Source organism: Arachis hypogaea, chromosome 14, assembly GCF_003086295.3.
Source record: "Arachis hypogaea cultivar Tifrunner chromosome 14, arahy.Tifrunner.gnm2.J5K5, whole genome shotgun sequence".
Taxonomy (NCBI): Eukaryota; Viridiplantae; Streptophyta; class Magnoliopsida; order Fabales; family Fabaceae; genus Arachis; species Arachis hypogaea.
Window position 1 is genome coordinate 102,364,015 of NC_092049.1, and position 10,270 is coordinate 102,374,284.

Consider the following 10,270-nt stretch of genomic DNA (forward strand, 5'->3'; position numbering starts at 1 on the left):
CAATGCCAGTTCCATGCTGCATTCTGGAGTCAAACGCCAGAAACAAGTTGCAAAGTGGAGTTCAACGCCAGAAACACATTACAAACTGGAATTCAACTCCAATAATGACCTCTCCACGTGTAAACTTCAAGCTTAGCCCAAGCACACACCAAGTGGGCCCCGAAAGTGGATTTCTACATCATTTACTCAATTCTGTAAACCCTAGTAACTAGTTTAGTATAAATAGGACTTGTTACTATTATATTAGACATCGTGGGACGTTTAGTTCTTAGATCATGGGGGCTGGCCATTCGGCCATGCCTGAATCTTTCACTTATGTATTTTTCAACGGTAGAGTTTCTACACACCATAGATTAAGTTGTGGAGCTCTGCTGTTCCTCAAAGATTAATGCAAAGTACTACTGTTTTTCTATTCAATTCAACTTATTCCGCTTCTAAGATATTCATTTGCACTTCAATATGATGGATGTGATGATCGTGACAGTCATCATCATTCTCAACTTATGAACGCGTGCTTGACAACCACTTCCGTTCTACCTTAGATTGAATGGATATCTCTTGGATATCTAATACAGGGGACCGAGTCCGAGATATTAGTGTCTTTGTGGTATAAGTTAGAACCCATGGATGGCCATTCCTGAGATCCGGAAAGTCTAAACCTTGTCTGTGGTATTCCGAGTAGGATCTGGGAAGGGATGGTTGTGACGAGCTTCAAACTCGCGAGTGCTGGGCGTAGTGACAGACGCAAAAGGATAGTAAATCCTATTCCAGTATGATCGAGAACTGACAGATGATTAGCCATGTAGTGACAGCGCATTGGACCATTTTCACAGGAGGATGGGATGTAGCCATTGACAACGGTGATGCCCTACATAAAGCTTGCCATGGAAAGAAGTAGGATTGATTGGATGAAGACAGCAGGAAAGCAGAGATCAGAGGAACGAAAGCATCTCTATACTCTTATCTGAAATTCTCACCAATGAATTACATAAGTATCCCTATCCTATTTTAATTTTTGTTCACTATAATCTCTTTATACATTTGAATCCACCTGACTGAGATTTACAAAGTGATCATAGCTTGCTTCAAGCCGACAATCTTCGTGGGATCGACCCTTACTCACGTAAGGTTTTTTACTTGGACGACTCAGTGCACTTGCTGGTTAGTTGTACGAAGTTGTGAAATAGATATAAGATCATGAACGTGCGTATTGAGTTTTTAGCACCGTTACCAAGGAATGGAATGATCACGATTTCGCACACCAGGGACGCCGTAGGTTGATGATCATGTGGAGTCACAAAAACTACTGAAAAATCAAAAACAGAATGAAAAATAGCATTAAAAATAGAACACCCTAGAGGAAGGGCTTACTGGCGTTTAAACGCCAGTAAGGAGCATCTGGCTGGCGTTTAACACCAGAACAGAGCATGAAACTGGCGTTAAACGGCAGAAACAAGCAGCAGTCTGGCATTTAAACGCCAGGATTGCACCCAGAGGAAAGCTGGCATTTAACACCAGAAACATGCACCATACTGGCGTTCAACGCCAGAAACATGCTGCAGTCTGGCGTTAAACGCTAGGATTGCATATATAGGGCGTTCTACATGCCTCAAAGGTGAAAGGATAAGAAATCCTCAAACACCTCAGGATCTGTGGACCCCACAGGATTCCCTCAGGATCTGTGGATCCCACAGGATCTCCACTTACCTTTCTTTTCTCATCTTCACACCTTTTTATATCACTTTTTCCCAAATACCCCTCACCAATCAACTCAATCACTCTTTCCCATCACCTCTTCACCACTCACATCCATCCTCTCTTCCCCAAAAACCCTACCTACCATTAAATTCAAAATATTTCCCTCCCAAACCCAACCCTAAATGGCCGAACCCTAACCCCTCCCCACTCCTATATAAACCCCTCATTCCTTCATTTTCACAGAACACAACCCTCTCTTCTTCCACTTGGCCGAAACCACTTCTCCCTCCATCTCCTCTATTCTCTTCTTCTTCTACTTCTTTCTCATTTCTTTTGCTCGAAGACGAGCAACCATTTTAAGTTTGGTGTGGTAAAAGCATTGCTTTTTATCTTTCCATAACCATTCATGGCACCTAAGGCTAGAGAAACCTCTAGAAAGAGGAAAGGAAAGGCAATTGCTTCCACCTCTGAGTCATGGGAGATGGAGAGATTCATCTCTAAGGTCCATCAAGACCACTTCTATGAAGTTGTGGCCAAGAAGAAAGTGATCCCTAAGGTTCCTTTCAAACTCAAAAAGAATGAGTATCCAGAGATCCGACTCGAAATCCAAAGAAGAGGTTAGGAAGTTCTAACCAACCCCATTCAACAAGTCAGGATCTTAATAGTTCAAGAGTTCTATGCAAATGCATGGGTTACTAGGAACCATGATCAAAGTGTGAACCCGAACCCAAAGAATTGGCTCACTATGGTTCGGGGGAAATACTTAGATTTCAGTTCGGAGAATATGAGGCTAGCGTTCAACTTGCCAATGATGGAAGAGAACGCACGCCCCTACACTAGAAGAGTCAACTTTGATCAAAGGTTAGACCAAGTCCTCATGGACATATGTGTGGAAGGAGCTCAATGGAAAATTGACTCAAAAGGCAAGCCGGTTCAACTAAGAAGGCTTGACCTCAAACCAGTAGCTAGAGGATGGTTGGAGTTTATTCAACGTTCAATCATTCCTACTAGCAACCGGTCTGAAGTTACTATAGACCGGGCCATCATGATCCACAGTATCATGATTGGAGAGGAAGTGGAGGTTCATGAAATTATACCTCAAGAACTCTACAAGGTGGCTGACAAGTCCTCCAACTTAGCAAGGTTAGCCTTTCCTCACCTCATTTGCCACCTCTGCAATTCGGCTGGGATTGACATAGAGGGAGACATCCTCATTGAAGAGGACAAGCCCATCACTAAGAAAAGGATGGAGCAAACAAGAGAGCATGGACCTCAACATGAGCATGAGGAAATTCCTCACCATGAAATCCCTGAGATGCCTCAAGGGATGCACTTTCCTCCACAAAACTATTGGGAACAAATTAACACTTCCCTAGGTGAATTAAGTTCCAACATGGGACAATTATGGGTGGAACATCAAGAGCACTCCATTATCCTCCATGAAATTAGAGAAGATCAAAGAGCTATGAGGGAGGAGCAAGAAAGACAAGGAAGAGACATAGAGGAGCTCAAAAGCACCATTGGTTCTTTAAGAAGAGGAAGACGCCACCCTCACTAAGGTGGACTCATTCCTTAATCTCCTTGTTCATTTATTTTCCTATTTTTTCGATTTTTATGCTTTATGTTTGTTTATGTTTTTGTCTTCATGATCACTAGTATTTAAGTGTCTATGCCTTAAAGTTATGAATGTCCTATGAATCCATCACCTCTCTTGAATGAAAAAATGTTTTAATTACAAAAGAACAAGAAGTACATGGTTTCGAATTCATCCTTGAAACTAGTTTAATTATTTTGATATGGTGACAATACTTTTTGTTTACTGAATGAATGCTTGAACAGTGCATATGTCTTTTGAAGTTGTTGTTTAAGAATGTTAAATATGTTGGCTCTTGAAAGAATGATGATAAGGAGAAATGTGATTTGATAATCTGAATAATCATAAAATTGATTCTTGAAGCAAGAAAAAGCAGTGAATATAGAAAGCTTGTGAAAATAAAAAAAAGAGAAAAAAATGGCGAAAAAAATAATAGAAAGAAAAAGAAAAAGCAAGCAGAAAAAGCCAAAAGCTCTTAAAACCAAAAGGCAAGAGCAAAAAAGCCAATAACCCTTAAAACCAAAAGGCAAGGGTAAATAAAAAGGATTCCAAGGCTTTGAGCATCAGTGGATAGGAGGGCCTAAAGGAATAAAATCCTGGCCTAAGCGGCTAAACCAAGCTGTCCCTAACCATGTGCTTGTGGCGTGAAGGTGTCAAGTGAAAACTTGAGACTGAGCGGTTAAAGTCAAGGTCCAAAGCAAAAGAAGAGTGTGCTTAAGAACCCTGGACACCTCTAATTGGGGACTTTAGCAAAGCTGAGTCACAATCTAAAAAGATTCACCCAGTTATGTGTCTATGGCATTTATGTATCCGGTGGTAATACTGGAAAACAAAGTGCTTAGGGCCACAGCCAAGACTCATAAAGTAGCTGTGTTCAAGAATCAACATACTAAACTAGGAGAATTAATAACACTATCTAAACTCTGAGTTCCTATAGATGTCAATCATTCTGAACTTCAATGGATAAAGTGAGATGCCAAAACTATTCAAGAGGCAAAAAGCTACAAGTCCCACTCATCTGATTGGAGCTATGTTTCATTGATATTTTGGAATTTATAGTATATTCTCTTCTTTTTATCCTATTTGATTTTCAGTTGCTTGGGGACAAGCAACAATTTAAGTTTGGTGTTGTGATGAGCGGATAATTTATACGCTTTTTGGCATTGTTTTTACATAGCTTTCAGTATGATTTAGTTAGTTTTTAGTATATTTTTATTAGTTTTTAATTAAAAATCACATTTCTGGACTTTACTATGAGTTTGTATGTTTTTCTATGATTTCATGTATTTTCTGGCTGAAATTGAGGGACCTGAGCAAAAATCAGATTCAGAGGTTGAAGAAGGACTGCAGATGCTGTTGGATTCTGACCTCCTTGCACTCAAAGTGGATTTTCTGGAGATATAGAACTCCAAATGGTGCGCTTTCAATTGCGTTGGAAAGTAGACATCTAGGGCTTTCCAGAAATATATAATAGTAAATACTTTAAATAAGGATTGACGACGTAAATTGGCGTTCAATGCCAGTTCCATGCTGCATTCTGGAGTCAAACGCCAGAAACAAGTTGCAAAGTGGAGTTCAACGCCAGAAACATGTTACAAACTGGCGTTCAACTCCAAGAATGACCTCTCCATGTGTAAACTTCAAGCTCAGCCCAAGCACACATCAAGTGGGCCCCGGAAGTGGATTTCTACATCATTTACTTAATTCTGTAAACGCTAGTAACTAGTTTAGTATAAATAGGACTTTTTACTATTGTATTAGACATCTTGGGACGTTTAGTTCTTAGATCATGGGGGCTGGCCATTCGGCCATGCCTGAACCTTTCACTTATGTATTTTTCAACGGTAGAGTTTCTACACACCATAGATTAAGTTGTGGAGCTCTGCTGTTCCTCAAAGATTAATGCAAAGTACTACTGTTTTTCTATTCAATTCAACTTATTCCGCTTCTAAGATATTCATTCGCACTTCAATATGATGGATGTGATGATCATGACAGTCATCATCATTCTCAACTTATGAACGCGTGCCTGACAACCACTTCCGTTCTACCTTAGATTGAATGGATATCTCTTGGATATCTAATACAGGGGACCGAGTCCGAGATATTAGTGTCTTCGTGGTATAAGTTAGAACCCATGGATGGCCATTCCTGAGATCCGGAAAGTATAAACCTTGTCTGTGGTATTTCGAGTAGGATCTGGGAAGGGATGGTTGTGACGAGCTTCAAACTCGCGAGTGCTGGGCGTAGTGACAGACGCAAAAGGATAGTAAATCCTATTCCAGTATGATCTAGAACCGACAGATGATTAGCCATGCAGTGACAGTGCATTGGACCATTTTCACAGGAGGATGGGATGTAGCCATTGACAACGGTGATGCCCTACATAAAGCTTGCCATGGAAAGGAGTAGGATTGATTGGATGAAGATAGCAGGAAAGCAGAGATCAGAGGAACGAAAGCATCTCTATACGCTTATTCAAAATTCTCACCAATGAATTACATAAGTATCCCTATCCTATTTTAATTTTCGTTCACTATAATCTCTTTATACATTTGAATCTGCCTGACTGAGATTTACAAAGTGACCATAGCTTGCTTCAAGCCGACAATCTCCGTGGGATCGACCCTTACTCACGTAAGGTTTATTACTTGGACGACCTAGTGCACTTGCTGGTTAGTTGTACAAAGTTGTGAAACAGATATAAGATCATGAACGTGCGTATTGAGTTTTTAGCGCCGTTACCAAGGAATGGAATGATCACGATTTCACACACCAGAGACGCCGTAGGCAATCCTAGAACTTCACGTCACATACGGATATTCAAGCTTAGAATAACATAAATAAATCAGGAAATTAAACCATAAACCGAGTTATCTAAACTTAGGGGGAATTCTAAATAATACTAATCACACCGCTGTATCCCACAGCCATCGCCAACCTAACCTCCGTGCAATCCTATCGCCACCGCCTACCTAACCTCCTCAGCACCAAACAAACACAGATAATGCAGACAGGGAAATGACAGGTAGTATTCATATATATATATATATATATATATATATATATATATATATGAGTAATTCAAGAAGCAAGTAGGCATGCTATATAATTAGGCAAACTCAAGTAAACAAAGCAAGCAAACATATAAAAGATGCATATGATGAATGTCTGCCCTATTGGCAGTGATATCACATGTCGGTTATCACGAAACCCGACAGAAAATCCGGTCGACAACTCCCGGATTAGTCTCTCTATTGTGCATAAGGAGGAAAATTCCGAGGGATGAGTGCCCTACCCACCTTCTCCTTTCAGAGGGAAATATTCTGAGGGAGCGTACCCTACCACCTTCCTCTGGTTGTCACATGATTCCGTGGGTTAGTGCCCTACCACCTTGCAATCAGAGAGAAGTTGCATTTTCAGGAGGAATAGTTTCGAGGGATAAGTGCCCTACCACCTTCTCCTTTCAGAGGGAAATATTCCAAGGGAGCGTGCCCTACCACCTTCCTCTGGTTGCGAGAAATATGAGTGAATGAGAAGCACAGCTTCAACTCTCACATCCGAACGTAGGCGGGAGACAGCCACATCCCCTACGACGGACAACAATACAAATCGTAATCATATATTCAATCTTAGAGGCCAATCCTCTAAACACACTTCCACTCATACTCATCACAACCATCATCAACTCATAAGTTCCATTCTAAATTCCTTAGTTTCATTGGTTTCTCAATTTCGTTATCAGAAATCACCATATTCACCATCCTTCCTTCTCTCTCAACCAACTCATCTTCACTACACCAGAATCTTAAACCTCCATTTGCTAATTTTTCAAAGTAAAACCCAAATTAAACCTCCTAAGACCTTTCCAATATTCCAACATCCAAAAATTGAGCCCAAGAGTCTTAAAATGGTGTTATAGAAGCTTACAATGTTGTTGGGAAGGTAGAATAGTTGAAAAATAAGTAAAATTTGAGAAACAGGGCATGTGCGGCCGCACAGGGGTGTGTGCGTGCGCACGCCCAGGAGATTTTAAAAATGTGTGCATACGCACAGGGTGTGCGTACACACAGATGGCAAAACATACAGAATCTGTTCACTCGCACAACCTGTGCCAGCGCCCCTAACAGACTAGCCTTCCCGACGTGTGCGTCTGCACAGGTTGAAATTCTTCCTTAGATATGTGCGCGCACAAGCTGTGCTAGTACTGCAAACAGAACGCATTTCCCTGCCTGTGCGTGCGCACTGGTGTGTGCGTCTGCACAGGTCAAAATTTTCGCAGGGTGTGCGCTCACACATATCAGAAATCATGAAATTCTACAACCTTGCAGAATTTCAGATTTTTAACAACAACTTTGAATGATCATAACTTCCTCTACAAAATTCCAATTTTCATAAACTTTATATCGATTTAAAGGGTTTTCAAAGATCTTTAGTTCTAAATAAATTTCCATCAATTTCGAAAACTGAGACAAATGTTATGATCAGACAAAGTTCACCAAAAATCAAATTTTACCCAAAATCACAATTTCCACAACTTACCAACATTTCCAACCAAAACCAAACCAAAACCACTTCAAACTCCAATTCCTAGCATAATCTACCCTTTACAACATATTATACCATTCTCAACCATCAAACCTCTCTAACTCAATCTTTTCGTCATAACTCAACCATAATTCATAATTCACAAATTTAAACCTCAACTTCACACTTCTCACACAATTAACATCCTAACTCATCAATACCATTTTGAACCATCAAACTCCTTATTCCTCAACATTCAAGAAATCACAAACAATCATAATTCTCTTCATTCAACAATGGCATTTCCATGAATCATCAACAACATCAACCACTACAATTCCTTATATTCATCTCATAAAACTTGCATCTTCAAACAATAGTCATCAAAATCAACATTTATGTTACCCAAATTAATATACACACCCAACTACATCACTCAACATCATAATTCATCATTATCACCAATACTTCTCAACAATCACCCTCACCTACAAAATCAATTATTTATCATTACTCATCAACTATATCAACACCCCTCTTCAACAACATAAATCATCAATACTCATTAACACCAACAATCCCCAATAATCATCATCAACCACAATAATCCAATATAACCAACAATTACATCTGTTCACATATATTATTCATATACCAATATCATTCAATCCTATCTTAGGGTCAACTAGCCTAAGTTTCTAGAAATATTACATATTACATAAAGAAAATCAAAATCATATGTTGCCGATTCCCAAACGCTCCAAACACCAAAATGAAACCACCAAACTTGATCCAAAGCCTCAACCAGCTCCAATAAACACCAAAGCTCAAACTAACAACACATATATTACCAAAATCAAAACCTAAGATACATAAAACAACTAAACATAAGGGTTTAGCAAAACCTTACCTTACCCAACGAGATTAGGGGTAAAATCCAATAATTACCCGCTACTAGAGATCACCTAAACAAGCAAAATCACAAAACTTGCTCAAAAACCAAACTTAAAACGTGCAGAAACTTAGGGCACGAAACTGGGGAGTGAGATGCGAGCTCTTACTAAATTTCTTTAAATATGACGGAAGAGCTCATCAAGAGCTTCACGTGGCCATAAACGGCTCGTCAATCGGAGGTGCGCAGCTCAAGTTATCACGAGTTGAAGTGAGGAGTGAATAGTATTTTCTTCTTCCTCTTCTCCCCTCTCAATCTGATGTGTGTGTGTTTATGAGATGAGGGTTCGTTTTCATTAATGAACCCTTATATATGTTGGACTTGGGCCCAACTTGGGCCCGGTCCAACCCGTTAGCATTTTTAGCCCGTTTGGCCCAACTTTGGGCCAAACCTTTAACGCTAACACCCGGTTTTCCATTTCTAATATTTTTCTAAGGTTTTCGACTGTTCTCAATTTTTCTCGCACAAAACCGGGTAGACTTAAACCGGTTCAACTGCCAGTTCGCAGTTTTTCACAGAAAACACATTTTCTAACTCGGAAAAACCTACTGAGTCTAAAAATTATATTTAAATCCCCAAATTCTCATTATAACTTTTCAAAAGTTAATTTGGGCATTTAAATTATTTTATTCGTGAAAAACCCGGTTCTTACAGGTAGAGGATGTCTTAGTAAAGGTTGAGAACCTTTACATCCCTGTAGATTTTATAATCTTGGATACTAAGGAGGAAGAGGATGAATCCATCATCCTCGGAAGACCCTTCCTACCTACTCCCAATGCCAGCATTGATGTGGCAAAGGGAGAGCTAATTTTACAGTTATGGGAGGACCAAATCTTGTTCAAGATACCTAGCTCTAACTCTCCCTCTGACAAAAGAGAGATAGTTGTGCAACACCTAGTGTTCTAACCCTTTCTCTCATTGTAGTGCTATACAGAGTCCCCAGACACCAACTCTAAGTTTGGTGTTAGGCAGCCATCATTAAGCACTGAGAATACTGGTACTACAAAGAAGGTACCAAAAGGATGGAGGGATAAGAAAATCCCCACTGAAGGCCTCTCACCTGGCATGAGAGTTATCTTCACTGACAATCCAGTCATTCCACACACTATGAACAGGATCCTGTCTCTAGAACATGTGGAACTTATCCATGAGAGCACAGGAAAGAAGTTCACTGTAAAGTACGAAATTCTGAGCCCCTATCCATCTACGTAAGGAGCTAACCGTCAAGCTAGTGACATTAAAGAAGCGCTTGTTAGGAGACAACCCAACCATAATTAAAGTTATTTCTATTTTTTATTAAGTTTATTTTAGTTATATCAGTTCAATTTTTATATTTCTTTAAGTTTGTGATCATGTGCACCAGTTAGAACAGAAACAGAAATAGTCAGAACTGGAAATAGAAAACCCTGGAGTAGGCCCCTTGCTGGCATTGAATAACAGACAGGGAGGTAGGAGTGGGAGTTCAATGCCCATGAGGAGCAGTATTGCTGGCGTTGAAC